The sequence below is a fragment of the Otolemur garnettii genome, unplaced genomic scaffold (assembly GCF_000181295.1).
Source record: "Otolemur garnettii isolate 467f Iridium unplaced genomic scaffold, OtoGar3 scaffold00070, whole genome shotgun sequence".
Lineage (NCBI taxonomy): Eukaryota > Metazoa > Chordata > Mammalia > Primates > Galagidae > Otolemur > Otolemur garnettii.
Window position 1 is genome coordinate 6,886,741 of NW_003852465.1, and position 15,620 is coordinate 6,902,360.

Here is a 15,620-nt window from a genome sequence, read left to right on the forward strand (position 1 = left end):
GCAAGGCCTTTCCTGGAAGGTGGAGAGACTGGACAAGGAGGTTTGAGCCCTTGGACTCCTGGTCTCAGGTCTGTTCTTCCAGTCACAGCAATAGTGACTGGCCCATCTCTGGGTGTCGTGCCTTCAGGCCCCAGCCATTTTTTACAATCTGCCTGTACTGTGCAAAAGCCGAAATGTATTAAAATGGCTGAACCCCACCCTCACTCTTAGAAGTAAATAATGAAAGTTATCCATATAGGCTAGACGGGGTAATTTCCAGGAGACTTGTCACCTTGATTCTCGCTTGTATGACTACCACAAAGGCCCCTGCAGGGATTTTACAGGTCTGATAGAAAGTTAATTCAGTGGCTGGCGTTTCCAATCTGGGTTAAGAAGCCCGTTCTTTCCTCTCTACAAACTGGAAGGAAATAGGGCACCAGACAAAAATTTTCTGAGGAGAGGAAGGATTGACTAATAATAGATCTGCAGTCTACTGTTTAAATTTAAACTTTCATATTAAAAATATGTATGTGTATGTGTGAGTGTCTGTATATATAGCTAGTCGTTTAAGGAAATGGACAAAAAGGCAAAAGAATAAAAAGAATAGAGGAAGTCCTGGCCCCAAAATTCTGTCGGCATTAGGCAAAATGGCAGTACAAATTAATCACACAGAATACATTTTTCTTGTTATAAAATAAAAAGAAAATAGAAAATGAAGGGGAAAAATTAACAGTGACATCTATCACCAAGGTTGAGCCATACTTGGAAAATATTATCCATTCAATTTATTATGTATTTATTGGGTGCTAAGTGGTAAAGAGATTCACAAAGTTTGAAAAATGACAAATTCAGGGATCTGAGGCAGCTTTACTGTAGAATTTTTGGAGCAACATTGCAAAAGAAATTCCGTTGCCCCCAAATGGGCTACTATGAAGATTTTGATGCATTTTCTCCTTCTTTCTCATTAGGTCTCTAACTCTCCCTTCTTTTTTTATTTTAATGTTGGGGATTTTAGATTGTTTTTTAACTTAACGTTTTTCATACAATGAAAATATGTCATAAGCATACTGAAGGACAGAAGTTTTTTTAAAAAAAACAAACTCAGTTCTTTATTAATGAATAAATAACTAAATACAGGTTTGGGAAGAAATATTAGAAAATACAATTTTGCAAATGGAGTAAACAAGCTCACAGAAACAACTCACCTGTTATCTCAGCAAGCAGAGACGATCAGTGTATATATATTGTTGTATGGTCTTCCAGGGGGGTTCTACACACATAGATAAAGCTCCCAACGCACAGCAGATGCTCAGTAAATCTCTGTTAAATGAAAGAATCAGTACAAATAAAAACCAGATACGCCTTTACACAAATGGAAATCACATCAAACAATGAGTTTTTAAAACATTTGTTTACTTAACAAGAGAGGACCACGTATCCTGTATTATGTAACTAAACACAGGTTTACACCATTACTGTTAATGCCTGGTTAACTGCTGCTGCCAGAGACTGACATCCAACCATAATTGCTGGACTGCTTGGCCGCGCAGAGATTGACAGGTGGAGATGGAGCCTGAGCTGAAATTTGTCAGTGGAATGTGGTCAATGGCACAGAGGCAGGAAGTATAGGTTGAGTTCGAGAAACAAAGAATTATGGTTTTACTGAAAAATAGAAACAATCACCAGAATGCAATTAATTAGAGGCAGGCTGGGGTGACAGTGTAAAGATCTTGATGGTAACCCAACCATAATTATTATCTCTCAACATTTATAGTAGGTTACAAATCACATTTTACTCAGTATAGACTATTTCTGGTCTTTGCTACAATCTTGGGAGGTACGTAAGGCAAACATCATTATCTTGGTGTGCTTATTGGTATTATTATAGTACCAATGTACAATGCATAAGCTTGTTTTTTGCATGGTGTAATGTATCAAAGGACAGGATACACAAACTTGTCTGGCCTTAAGTGACTTAGAACCTACTTAAGCCAGCAAGATCATCCCATGTAAAATGACACTGTGCCATAAAATATTGGCAGAATAAAGAAAAAGCTCAGAAAATATTTCAGAGGCATACATACATACATGGTCTATACATGTATGTATGCATAAAAGAAAGAAGGAAGGAAAGAGGATAAATAGGTAAGCTTTATAAAGAGATACAACTTGAATTGTATCTAAAAATAGGTCCTATTAGATTGGAGGATAGGGAAGGCGTACCTTATATTGGCAACAGTACTGACACACTAATTGCTGATATCGTGTAGTAGACCATCCCACTCCATATTTGTTCCCACCTCTTTCTAGTCCCGTCCTGCAAAGGTTAGAAATTTGAAGACTACCTTTCCCACACTCCTTTGCAGCTAGGATTCTAGACCTGATTTAGATGCCACTTATCAGAGAGTGCTGGTGGCCAGAGAAGGCATCCATTTTGCTGGTACAGTTCCAGCAGGTACAGCAGGAGCACTGGAGCCAAACAATTGTGGTTCTGGTTCCTGATCTCAAATTTGGCTCCAGTGATGTGTTTCTGGAGCACATGGTTGAAATTGATGGCTTCCTGGTTTCCTGACTTCCCAATGGAAGCGCAAATGGCAGTTAACCTTAGCAGGCTAGTTGAGTGGTGGTGTTAGGGTAGTTATTCCTAGAGGCCCGGTCTATAGTGTGCTCTGCCAGCAATTTGGATAAATTTATAGGCACTTGATCCCTTGTACTAAATCCCTTTTGCGTGACATAGACAGAAAGATCTGACAGACATCCTTAATTTATTCCTTCCTTTAAATTTTTTGTATTATGAGAAAATTTAAAACATATATAAAAGTAGAAAAAATAGCATAATGAATTCCCAGGTACCAGTTTCAACAGTTATCAATTCAGGCTTGTGTTGTTGCTTTTTTTTTTTAATCACTACCATCACTTGGAATTATTTTATATTAGATCCCAGATATCATATCACCTGTAACTATTTCAGCACATATCTCTAAAAGGTAAGAACTCTCTCATTAAACAATATCACCACATAACCCTCAAACCTAACAAATAACAGTAATTCCTTAATTTTATCACATAGACTTCATTTTAAAACTTGTAATGAGGCTCGGTGCCCACAGCACAGTGGTTACAGAGCCATACTTGGTCACATCACCAAACTTGGCGGGCTCGAACCCAGCCTGGGCCAGATAACCAACGATGACAAATGCAAAAAAAAATAGCAGGGCATTGTGGCCTGTAGTCCCAGCTACTTGGGAGGCAGAGGCAAGAGAATTGCTTGAGCCCAAGAGTTTGAGATTGCCATGAGCTAGGATACCATGACACTCTACCAAGGGTGACATAATGAAACTGTCTCAAAAAATAAAATAAAATAGAATAATAAAACTTGTAATGAATCATTGTTTTTTTATTATGAAGAACTAATACAATCCCACCTCTCCTAACTCAATAGGTGAGTATCAACAAAGATAGGTAGGCCAGTGGTCTTGGAGAAAGTATTAATGGACATTTTTCTGAATAAGAAATAAAAATGGCCAACAGGGATATGAAAAGGTATTCAACATCACTAAACATCAGGGAAATGCAAATTAAAACCACAATGAGCTATCACCTCACCCCTGTTGGAATCACAGAGTCAGGAGATAACAAGTGTTAGCAAAGTGTGGAGGAAATAGAGCCCTTGTACACTGTTGGTGGGAAGATAGATCAGTGCAGCCATTGCGGAAAACAGTAAGGAGGTTCCTAAAGAAATAAAAGATAGAACTATCACATCACACAGCAATCCCTCTTCTGGGTATATACCCAAAGAAAATAAAATCATCACCTTGTAGAGATATTTAGACACACATGTTCATTGCAGCATTATTCACGGTAGCTAAGATATGGAAACAACTATTGATAAATGGATAAAGAAACTGTGGTATACATATATACACTGCAGTCCCCAACCTCTGGGCTGCAGACTGATGCTGAGGCCTGTTAGGAACTGGACCATACAGCAGGAGGTGAGCAGTGGGCAACTGAGCCGGGCAGCAGGGAGGTTTGACTGCACAGAGACCATAATAAACCAGTTGCCAAATTGGTTGGGAACCACTGCATATATAAATGTACAATGGAACATTATTCAGTCTTAAAAAAGAAGATCTTGTTATGTGCCACAACCTAGTCCAGTGGTTCTCAACATTCCTAAACTGCAACCCTTTAATACAGTTCCCCTGGGTCGTGACCCACAGGTGGAGAACCACTGACCTAGATGCACCTGGAGGGCACTGTACTAAGTGAAATGAGCCAGAGAGGCAGAAAAGTACTAGATAATCTCATTTACATGTAGAATCTTTTTTTTTAAAACACATGAATACACAGACCTAGAGAACAAAATGGTGGTTATAGGTAGAGGGGAGAGGAAAGGGGAAGTTGGTGATCAGTGCGTAAAAGTGGCAGATGTGGAGGATGAAGGAGTCCAGAGATCTAAGTACAGCACGTGGCCTGCAGTGAGGGCAAGGCTGGGTACCCTTTAGCTGGAATGCTCGTGAACAGAATGTTTCAGATTTCAGATTTTTTCAGACTTAGGAGTAATTTGCATACACATAATGAAATATATTGGTGATGGGGCCCAAATCTAAACATGAAATTTATTTATATTTCCTATGCATCTTAAATACACAACCTGAAGGTAATTGTATACAATACTTTTAAATATAATTTTATGCAGGAAGCAAAGTTTTGACTGCGTTTTGACTCTGACTTCTCACAGGAGGTCAAGTGTAGAATTTTCCACTTGTCACATTACATCGGTGCTCAAAAATTTTTGGATTTTGGAGCAGGTTTTTTGTGTTGTTTGTTTGTTTTTTGAGACAGAGTCTCATTCAGTCACCCTGGGTAGAGTGCTGTAGCATCGTAGCTCACAGCAACCTCAAACCCTTGGGCTCAAAGAGATCCTCCTGCCTCAGCCTCCTGGGTAGCTGAGACTACTGGCACCCACCACAACATTTTAGAGCTGGGGTCTTGCTCTTGCTCAGGCTAGTCTCGAACTCCTGAGCTCCAGCAATCTGCCCACCTCAGTCTCCCAAATACAGGAGTGAGTCACCATGCCCAGCCAGATTTTGGAGCATTTCGGATTTTCAGAGTAAGGATGCTCAATCTATCATATCATATTGTGTTTGAGAATTATTGCTAAAAAGTAGACTGTAGGTGTTCTTGCCACAAAAAAAAAGGGAATGACCATGTGACATAATAGATATGCTAGTTTGCTTGACTATAGTAACATTTCACTATGTGCGTGACCTCTATCTCTACCTATCTATACACAGGGTATTCACAAGTTGCCCCTAAAGCTGTCATATGGAGGGAAGATAGGAAATTGTAGCTAAATGTACAAAATATTCATTACAAAATTTTACAAAGAGGTGATTGACACATAGAGAATATTTCGTAAAATTACATATATAATTATATATGTAATATGTAAATATACATAACTATATATAATGCAATTAGTATATGTTATTAGATATTGTAATAATATTATATATTGTTAGATATTATTATAACATATATATTTATATATAATTTATGTAATTATTATATGTAATTTATATATAATAATAATATATAAGTATATATATGTATAAAGAGAAAGAAATTTGTTAAGCCTAAAGCCAATAACAGTCCTATTCTTCTGGGCCAGTTCTTCCCAGAATTGAGTCTGTTCACTCACTTGGGATTCATGGCCCTCAGGGGTCTCAGATGATGATGATATGGATCTAAGAACTAGTATTAATCTGTATGTCAAAAGGCTTAAAATATGCCAAACAGGCTAACTAAAATGTCAGGAATACTAATGTCGAGCTATATTGCATTAACTTGATCATCCTAGGTTCTAATTAATAATTTTATGTATCTTTGAGTAATACAAATGGGAAATGAATTACTATATTCAAGTTAATAGTCAAAGTCCATTAAACAGTAAACTTAAGATCTGGACTTTGCATTGCATACAATCTTTAAAACAAAAGCTTAAAGTTGATAATCAAAATCTTTGAAACCTTGGGGTCCTAGGAAGGTGGAGAATAATAAAAATAGCTTTTGGTAGTGAAAAGGCTGAGAACTAGTAAGCAGTCTTTGAAGAATAAGCGTTTTTCCCCCTCTGTCCCCTCTGTTCTTGCCTAAGACTGATGGCTTACCGGTACTCAAGGTCTCAGCTTCTCCACTCAGACCTCGTATCTCTACTTCCCCTCTCTGGCTTCCCTGAATTCTGGGTGCCCACCCATCTCGGAGTTCCTGATCTGGAAATGCCTTTGTCTAGAACATTGAACTAACACCCCCATTCCCTCTCTGTCTTTACTGCCAACAGACTCTGAACTATTTGCCGCCCCCCCTCCCACGTCTTCATCACTCTCCTGAAATCATGCCTTACTGGAAAATTCTGGCTCTACCACTTAGGAGCTGTATGGCCTTGGGTAAGTAAGTTAACGTTTCCTTGCCTCAGTTTCTTCATCTGTAAAATGGAGATAAATTAACATCATAAAGACTCTACTATTTGGTCCACATGCAGCACCTACAGCAGTGCCTGTCCTGATCCTGTAAGGTGCTCTAACTATCCTTCCTGTTTTCTGACCTCTCCCAGCTGACCCCTCACCTTGAGAGGCCTAAGAGCAGCTTTCGGTCCCCTTCACCAACTCCCTCCCCTTCCCACCCTTAGTGTGGGAGCCCCCTTGGCCCTCCATTCTTCCTGCTCCATACATTCCAAATTCTTTCCTTTTGGAGGCTTCAAGCCTGTCATCCCTGTCCCTCACAGGGACATCTTTTTGCAGTTTTTGGCCGGGCCGGGGTTGAACCCACCACCTCCGGTATATGGAGCTGGTGCCCTACTCCTTGAGCCACAGGCGCTCCCCCCCCCACCCCCCACAGGGACATCTTTCAGATCTTTCTTCCAGGCTTTTTCATTTTGTAAAACTAGAATTTCTTTGCATGAATACTGCTTGATAACGATCATGCCACTTAACCTGTCACATGTATCATCATCTGTAAGATGAGAAGGCAGGAGGGAGAGATGATCTCTCAGGTTCCTTCCTGGTCAGAAAAATTTCCATCATTTTTTTTCCAGACTCTGGCTACCCGCTAGACCATCCCATTAAGATGTTTGCCACGGCCTCAAACTCCAGATGCCTAAAACTGAACACATCACTTGACCCTCACATGCCAGCTTTTCTATTTCGGTTAATGGCAAAGTACATTCTCCTGTCACTCAGACTTAAAAGGCAGTTATCACTTTAATATAACCTCATATCTAATCAGCCGCCAGTTCCTGCCAACATTCCTTCACAACATCCCTTCCCTTTCTCTTGTTCCTTACAGTTGCACAACCCTGACTGCCATGGTCAGTCTTCAGCACACCACCACTGGTTCCTCCGCTCTCCCATCCACAGAGGCAGAGTCTTCCTGACAGTAAGTGCCTCTCACATTCCCCTTCCTGCCTAGCCATTAGTCACTGTTCCTAATGTCTGCAGGATAAGGTCTAATCCCTAGAACCTTGAATTCCAAGCCCAGATTGCTGATGACTGTGTCTTTGGTTTTCTCACCCACTGTGATCCTTCTGAACCTCCCATCCTGCGACAGATCTACGCCTATGCGGTTTTCTGTTGTGCTGACACCATTCCCCCATCCTGAACACACTCTCCCCACCTTCCCATTAAGCCCATGCCACATGAAGTGTGACATTTCTATCAGAGCCCAGCTTGCCAGCTTTGTAAAAAATTTCAAGCCAATCTCTTCTCTGATGCTTTTCTCCAATGATTACCCCACCGTTAGTTGCTCACCTGTGATGAGTTCTTACAGCACTGTTGCATAGATTACTCATTGGCTTGTGGCAAAGGCACTCTTATATTTTAATCATCTTTTTATTTACTATTTCAACTCCTTAGAGACAAAGACTACAGACCTTATAAAACTTCAGCACATGGTGATAGTAAATGTGTGTTAACAATAAAAATGATGATTAAATTTAGAGAAAGCCATGATCTCCTGCCTGCAAGACAATATACTCTGACAATGTCCCCACGGGAAACAAAACAAAAATGGGAACATGAAGCAACATGTATAGTCCTACTTAGAGTTTTCCTTAAGTCTGCCACTTAATTTCCTTTACATTTGATCTGGGCATGTAGGATTTATGTAAAATGCATTTAAAACTGCAAAGTACTCTATAATTGGGAGGTACTTATCGTTAATATCCCAGACAGTATGCCTGGAATGTTTAAGAATTCTTGGCATGGCTTCTACAAGTCCAGAGAAAGAGTTGTGTTAAAGAAGCAGTTCTCAACTGGGGATAATTTTGCTCCCTCTCCACCCCCAGGAGATATTTGGCAATCTCTGGAGGCATTTCTGGTTGTCAGGAGGAAATTCTGCAAGCATCTAGTACAGAAAGGCCAGGGATGTTGCTAAACATCGTAGGATGCACAGGACAGCCATCCATAACAAGGAGTATCTGACCCATAGCAGTCAGCAGTGCCAGCACCAGAGCCCTACATTAAAAGAAGCACAGCAGGGAGTAAGCATGGGCCATTTCTGTGTGGGGCACGGAGATCAGCCACTAACTTCCATGGATATATTGCCCATTGCATCCTATCCTATTCTTAGTATCCTAACACCAGCTCTGACCATTCTTGTTCTATTCAGGTTCCTATATGATCTTTTAAATATCTATTATCAATATGCCTAGCCTATGATGTCTTGGAATTAACCTGGCCACATTCAAATGTTTTTAAACTACTCTGATATTTGTTAAGGCAGAAAATGCCAATAAACTCCAGAAGTTAATGAAGTCAACTTGTATGTAACTCTGGATACAGGAGGACAGATTGTACATTGAATTTAAAATGATAGTAATAAATATTTGCAGCTTAATTTATTGATAATTAGGACAGTGAGCGCATATATATATATATATATTTTTTTTTTTTTTTTTTTGAGACAGAGCCTCAAGCTGTCCCCCTGGGTAGAGTGCCATGGCATCACAGCTCACAGCAAAGTCCAACTCCTGGACTCAAGCAAGTCTCCTGCCTCTGCCTCTCAAGTAGCTGGGACTACAGGCACCCGCCACAACACCTGGCTATTTTTTGGTTGCAGCCATCATTGTCGTTTGGCGGTCCCGGACTGGATTCGAACTCGCCAGCTCAGGTGTATGTGGCAGGTGCCTTAGCCACTTGAGCCACAGGCGCCGAGCCCAGTGAATATACTTGAGTTAATGTGAATATCAACCAAATCACAAATCCTTCTCATCAATTGAAAATTCATGGTTTAAATAATTACTAAAAATATATAGTGTTGAAAACAGCCTGGAATATTCCAACCTTTCAGAAAATTCTTTTTCTTTGCCTGTATAGGTTTTTTGTTTGATAATGTTTCTGATCAAAGATTGCTATTGGACTAAAAACAATGGACAGCAATTGTTACTTTTTTTTTAATTTTTAATTTTTTATCCTAGAAGGAGAAGAGATGGCTAGCAGTTTAGTTTGTTTGTTGTGAAGCTCTAGCTAAATATGACAATTAACTCCTAACAAAATACTCTAGGAAAAACAGAAATAAGGGCCAGGCGTGGTGGTTCACACCTATAATCCTAGCACTCTGGGAAATGGGTGGATTGCCTGAGCTCAGAAGTTCAAGACCAGCCTAAGCAAGAGCAAGACCCCATCTCTACTAAAAATAGAAAAACTAGCAGGGTGTTGTGGTGGCCGCCTTGAGAGGCTGAGGCAACGAGAGTGCTGGAACCCAGAGTGTGAGGTTGCTGTGAGCTATGATGTCATAGCACTTTACCCAGGGTGTCAGAGTGAGATTCTATCTCAAAAAATAAAATAAGTAAATAAATAAAAAGAAACCTTTAAATTATACCTTTATTTGAACAAAAATGTAATAAAAGACACTTCATAATTCAATACTGAAGGATGGCTACAGTCCTTGAACAATTTCTTTTTTCTCTTTGGATTTCTGTCTCCTCATCTTAAAACAAGAAGGTTAAGTTTCTCCCAGTTTTAAAGTCCTCAACATTAGTGATCCTTCACACTATTTCTTAGTGGATCATCTTCAAAGATAAGAAGATGGACTGATAGAGAAATCTCTTGAATAGTTGACTTAGTAGACCAGTAGCCTTCAGTTCTGAAGGGACATGGGACAGACCTAGGGAGCTTTCAAAAAAAAAAGGATAAGGGTGCCACCACATGCAACAGTTCCTGACTTAATTGGTTAGGACAGGGTCCAATCATGAGTGCTGTAAATGCTCTCCCGGGCATGTGAATGTGCAGTCAGTGTGAAGAGCTACAGATTTAGACTAACAGCTGAACGCAAAAGCATCCAGAGTCCAGGTAGGCAAGATAAATGAGCAAAGCAGACTGGAGAACACACCGTCCATTTCCCTCCCTCCACCTAGCAGTAGGAATGAGCCAGAGCTTTTAGTTTTCTTTTAAGAAATGCCAGATATAGAGATTTTTAAGGGAAATTCTGATATTTGAGTGTTGGAAATAAACTAAACAATTTTAAAAGAAAGGGTAAGTCACAATAACATGCCCACAGGTTTAAGGTGGCCCGGTGGTCACCGGTTTGCAACCTAAACAAAGCCAGTTCAGGAAATCACACACAACTTTTTCTCTGAGCTCTGCCCTTTCTGCTTCCCACTCAGAGCCTCCTCCTTCCAAACCTGTGGCCACAGCCTGCTCCTTTCCTTTTCCTTTCCCTTGCCAGCATCTCTTTCTTTTCCAACCTCCGTCACTCCTGAGACATTGAAACTGAGATCCACACATTAAATCTTCATGTGGCTCTGGCTGTATCACTGGACAGGCTTCTGTGCCTGGGAAAATTCAGGTTATAAACTGTAACCTGAGGCTGCAGCTCCAAGATGCCAACAACTGGTTGGTTTAGTAAAATCAGGAGGAAAAGTCAGTCAAGCTCATAATTTTACTAAGAAACATACAGAGGTCTTCATTTAATTTCTGATTGTTGTTTGTTTTCTTTGCTTTAAATCTAATCACTGCGTAATCAGAATTACTACCAATGGTTTTATCTTTTTTTTCTAAGTTCCCATATTTGGGCTCCAATGCAGGCCAAGTAAATCTGGAGTTCTGGAGTGGAGTCTGGGCATTAGTAGCTTTTAAAAGACCCCAGGTGAGTCTAATGTGAAGCCAGCTCTGAGAATCACGAATCTAATACCACCCCTGACCCTGCAGATTAGCAGTATGCTTGATGGATAACTATTATCTTGAAAAGTCTTTTTAAAATGAGTTTAAGGTTTTTCTTAGCTCTGTTCTCATTGTATCTTCACATCTCTAAGACAGGCAGCTCCAATATGATCCACCATTGGTACTGAACACATGAGACTATGAGGCACAAAAATGTTAAATGAGTTGCCCAAAGGTGTCTTGCTAGTTTTTGGCAAAGACACACAGTGATCTCACTTGAAACAGTTTCTTGATTGCAAGTCTCGTGCTGGTTTCCCCAAACCAGGTTGCCTTCCCAGTCATTGAACTCCTTTACTATTATTAGTAACTAACACCAACACACCGGTTATCACTGGAAAAGAAATGAATAGGAGATCAAATTTTGAAAATAAGTGTAACTTTTTTTTTTTTTGGTGTGAGATGGTGATATCACCATATGGCTAGGCTGGTCTCAGACTCCTGGGCTCAGTCTTCAGACTAGCTGGGACTATAAGTGCACACCATGGTGCCTGGCCAATTTTTTTTTCTTTTTTTTGCACACAGTGTCTTCCTATATTGTGCAGGCCAATCTCAAACTCCTGACCTCAAGAAATCCCCCTGCTGTGGCCTTCCAAAGTGCTGGCATTACAAGTGTGAGTCACTGCACCCAGTCTTTCTTTCTTTTTTCTTTTTAATTAAGAAACTTATTTTTTAGAGACAAGGTCTCACTATATTACTCAGGCTGGTCTTAAGCTCCTGGCCTCGAGTAATCCTCCTGCCTCAGCTTCTCAAGGAACTGGGATTACTGAGCTACCACATCTGGCTCAATAATGTTCTAAAAGACAATTTAGGGTCAGTGTACCAAGGTGTCTTTCTCTGAAGTCTACTAAGGAGATTTTGAATGTGCTTATTTCTATGCATATCCTTTCTCCACCTCCACATCATCTCTTATAGATGCATATTCTCCCAGAGACTGAAAAGATTCAGGTAGTTTCGGAAGAGGTAGCAGTGACTCCATTTTGTGGTGAGCTCTATTTGGGCTCTATTCTGAGCCTCAGGCCCCGTTCCGGGAAAAACCACAAGCAGCACCACCCAAGGAGAGGGCAGCTAGCCTAGGTGGAGACCTCCTATCAGGAACCAGCACACAGCCCTTCTTGAAAAGTCCTTAACCGCAAAAGGCTTCAACCTATCAGGGTCCCTGGGCCCCAAACAGCCAACCAGTAGCCCGAGCAGGCTCCTTCCCGCGCAATCTCCTCTAGCATTTTATTGCAACCCAAGATGCTTTGCAAATGAATAGTATAAAAGCCAAGACTTCCCTTGTAACAGGGTTGCAGATTGAGCAGCTTGACTGTCAAATCCTGCGGCCAGAGCATATGCTTGAATAAAGACATTCCTTTGCTTTTACATGTGTGTACGGTGGTCTCTCAGTGGCGTCTTCGGTCCCAACATTTCCATTACGGTATTATTTTCAGAAAAGTATTTTAAAATGATTAAACAGTCACAGAATTTCAGAGGTCAAGGGAACTTTACTCACTGACCAATTTTCTTCACCTCCTCTGATAGAGGAGAAGCCTGAAGTCTTTTTTAATTCAATTTATGTGGAATGCTAAGACGGTGCCAAACACTTCACACCCATTATGTTAATTAAATCTTCAATAGAACTCAGTACAATGGGCACCAACATCACCACCATCACCATCATCATTATTACCATTTAACGAATGAAAAAAACTGAGGCTTAGATATGCTCGACCTCGCCCAAGTCCCCAGGGTAAGCAGGATGTTTACACTTCATTCCTAGCCTAAGCCCTTGCCATCCATCTTTCACCATCTGGAATGACAATAGAGCAAAAAGTAAAGGATTAATAAATCCTTAGGAACATTCCAATGAGATAATCAGAGAACAAGTCTTCCAAGAGGTGGAGAAGTTGCACCAGGATTAGGCCATCAAAATACATGGATTTTAGGAGGCGTTCCAATATAGAATTCACACAGGGATTGAGGCTCAAAAGTGAGAGGGAGGACAGAAGCTGGATTGAAAGATGGAATGCCAGGAAAAGGTAAAAGGAGGCCAGGAGACAAAGTGTGAAGGGCCCTGAGTAACCAGCTGAGAAATTTTAATTAAGAAACTTGTGTTTTAGAGACAAGGTCTCACTACGTTAGTGGGGCTGGTCATTTAGAATGTATTCATAGGCAACAGAAACCCCCAGAAGTTTTTATTTATTATTTTTGAGACAGTCTCACTATGTTGCCCTTGGTAGAGGGCACAGCTCACAGCAACCTCAAACTCTTAGGCTCAAGCGATTCTCTTGCCTCAGCCTCCCAAGTAGCTGGGACTGCAGGCGTCAGCCACAATGCCCAGCTTTTTTTTGTTGCAGTTGTCATTGTTGGTTAACTGGCCCGAGCTGCATTTGAACCCGCCACCTTTGGTGTATGTGGCTGGCACCACACCCACTGTGCTATGGGCGCCGAGCCTCCCAAAAGATTTTGGAAGCAAAGTTCTTAGAAATGAAGTTTTATAAATATAATTCTCATGGAAATGTCAGGATTGAATTAGGGTAACAGGGCTAGATGCAGTAGCTGTAATCCTAGTACTCTGGGAGGCTAAGGCAGGACGATCACTTGAACCCAAGAGTTCAGGACCAGCCTGAGCAACACAGCAAGACCCCAATCTCTAAAGAGTATAAAAAAAAAATTATCCAGGTGTGGTGGTGAGTACCTATAGTCCCAGCTACTTGGGAGGCAGGGAGGCAGGGAGTCTAAGGCAAGAGAACCACTTTAGCCAAGGAATTTGAGATTGCAGTAAGCTGTGATGATACCACTGCACTCTAGTCCTGGCAACAGAGTGAAGCCCCTGTCTAAAAAAAAAAAAAAAAAAAAAAAGATAAAAAGGGGAACTGAGCTCGGTGTGGAGATGAACAACCAGCTTCTCATAACCATGTGCTATGCCCACTCCCTTTAGATTCTTCAGGGCTCCTCCTTATCTGTGCCACGAATCTTGTATCCCAACATCTTACTGGAATTGCTATGTCTAGGTTGGGTAGCAGGGACTTGAACTTGGGGAATGGGAATGAAGACAAGAGGACAGGTGTGAGAGTATCTGGAAGGGCTGGTCACTGCTCAAAAGTGGGCAGGGTAGGAAGAGAGGAGAGGCAGAGTAGACTGTAATACTTCAAACTCAGGAGAAGAGGAACAGATAATGAGATGGGGGGGATATGAACAATATTACAAAGATATGAACAAGATGGTTTTGCCAATGTCTCGCCCCAACATGTTATTTATTAAGCAGCTACCACGTGCTAGGTACAAGGGGAATAATGAACGAACTCGGGTTTTGCCCTCAAAGATCACCCAGGGAAAGGAAAAGGGAAAAGCCAAAATAGCCAGATGCCAGAGCTCCTAAGTGGGGTACTCTTTCCATCACACAGCCTTAATTCAGGGAGCAACATAAAAATATACTTAAGCAACAAAATACATTTAAAGACCCCAAGACAGTTTTAAGAACTATTAATCTCTGCCAGGCCCCGTGGTTCACTCCTATAATCCTAGTACTCTGGGAAGATGAGGGAAGTGAATTTCTTGATTTAAGAGCTGGGAACAAGCCTGAGCAAGAGTAAGACCTGGTCTCTACTAAAAATAGAAAAACTAGCTGCGGGTCATGGTGGTGCCTATAGTCCCAGCAATTGGAGAGGCTGAGGTAGGAGGATGACTTGAGCCTAGAAGCTTGAGGCTGCTGGGATCTAGGCTAATGCTAGAGCGACAGAGTAAGACTCTGTCTCAAAAATACAAAAAAATAGGCCCAGTACCTATAGCTCAGTAGCTAGGGTGCCAGCCACATACACTGAGGGAGGGTTTGAGGCTAGAGGGTTTGAATCCAGGCTGGGCCAGCCAAACAACAATGACAACTAAAACAACAACAACAAAATAGCCAGGCGTTGTGGCGGGCACCTGTAGTCCTAGCTACTTGGGAGGCTGAGGCAAGAGAATCTCTTAAGCCCAAGAGTTTGAGGTTACTGGGAGCTGTGACGCCACAGCACTTTACCCAGGGTGACATAGTGAGACTCTGTCTCAAAAAAAAAAAAGAAAAAACTATTAATCTCAACTGCTGAATTATAGGCAAAGCAGAATGCAGTAAGTTCCTTGCTATAGTTCTAACCCCAAGCATTCAAATAGCTGTTCCCTTCTCATCATTTGGGTCCCAGGACAAATGTCACGGCCTCATATAGGCCCTTCCAACAGATCACTCTATTTCAAGCGCCCTCCCCATCACATGATCCCGTTTTATTTCCCTTCACTAAGAATATCTGAAATTTATATACCTGCATTTACGTGTGTGTCTGTGTATGTTTCCTTCCTAAGAACAGACGCTTCACGGAAGCCGGAAGTTTATCTTGTTAGCCACTGCCAGGCACATAAAGCCTCAGTAGGAGATACTTACTGACCACATTTTAAAAAAGAAAAAAA

The 15,620-nt window shown here is 41.1% G+C and overlaps 1 protein-coding gene across 1 annotated transcript in view; it reads right to left on the minus strand.

The window, feature by feature from the left end:
• Window positions 1-15,620, minus strand: part of SLC38A1 (solute carrier family 38 member 1) — a 61,207-nt gene that overhangs the window by 41,788 nt on the left and 3,799 nt on the right. The window contains exon 2 of the mRNA XM_003793555.3: window positions 1,185-1,299. The gene's annotated coding sequence lies outside the window, so the exon portion shown is untranslated. The remainder of the gene's footprint in view (window positions 1-1,184; window positions 1,300-15,620) is intronic.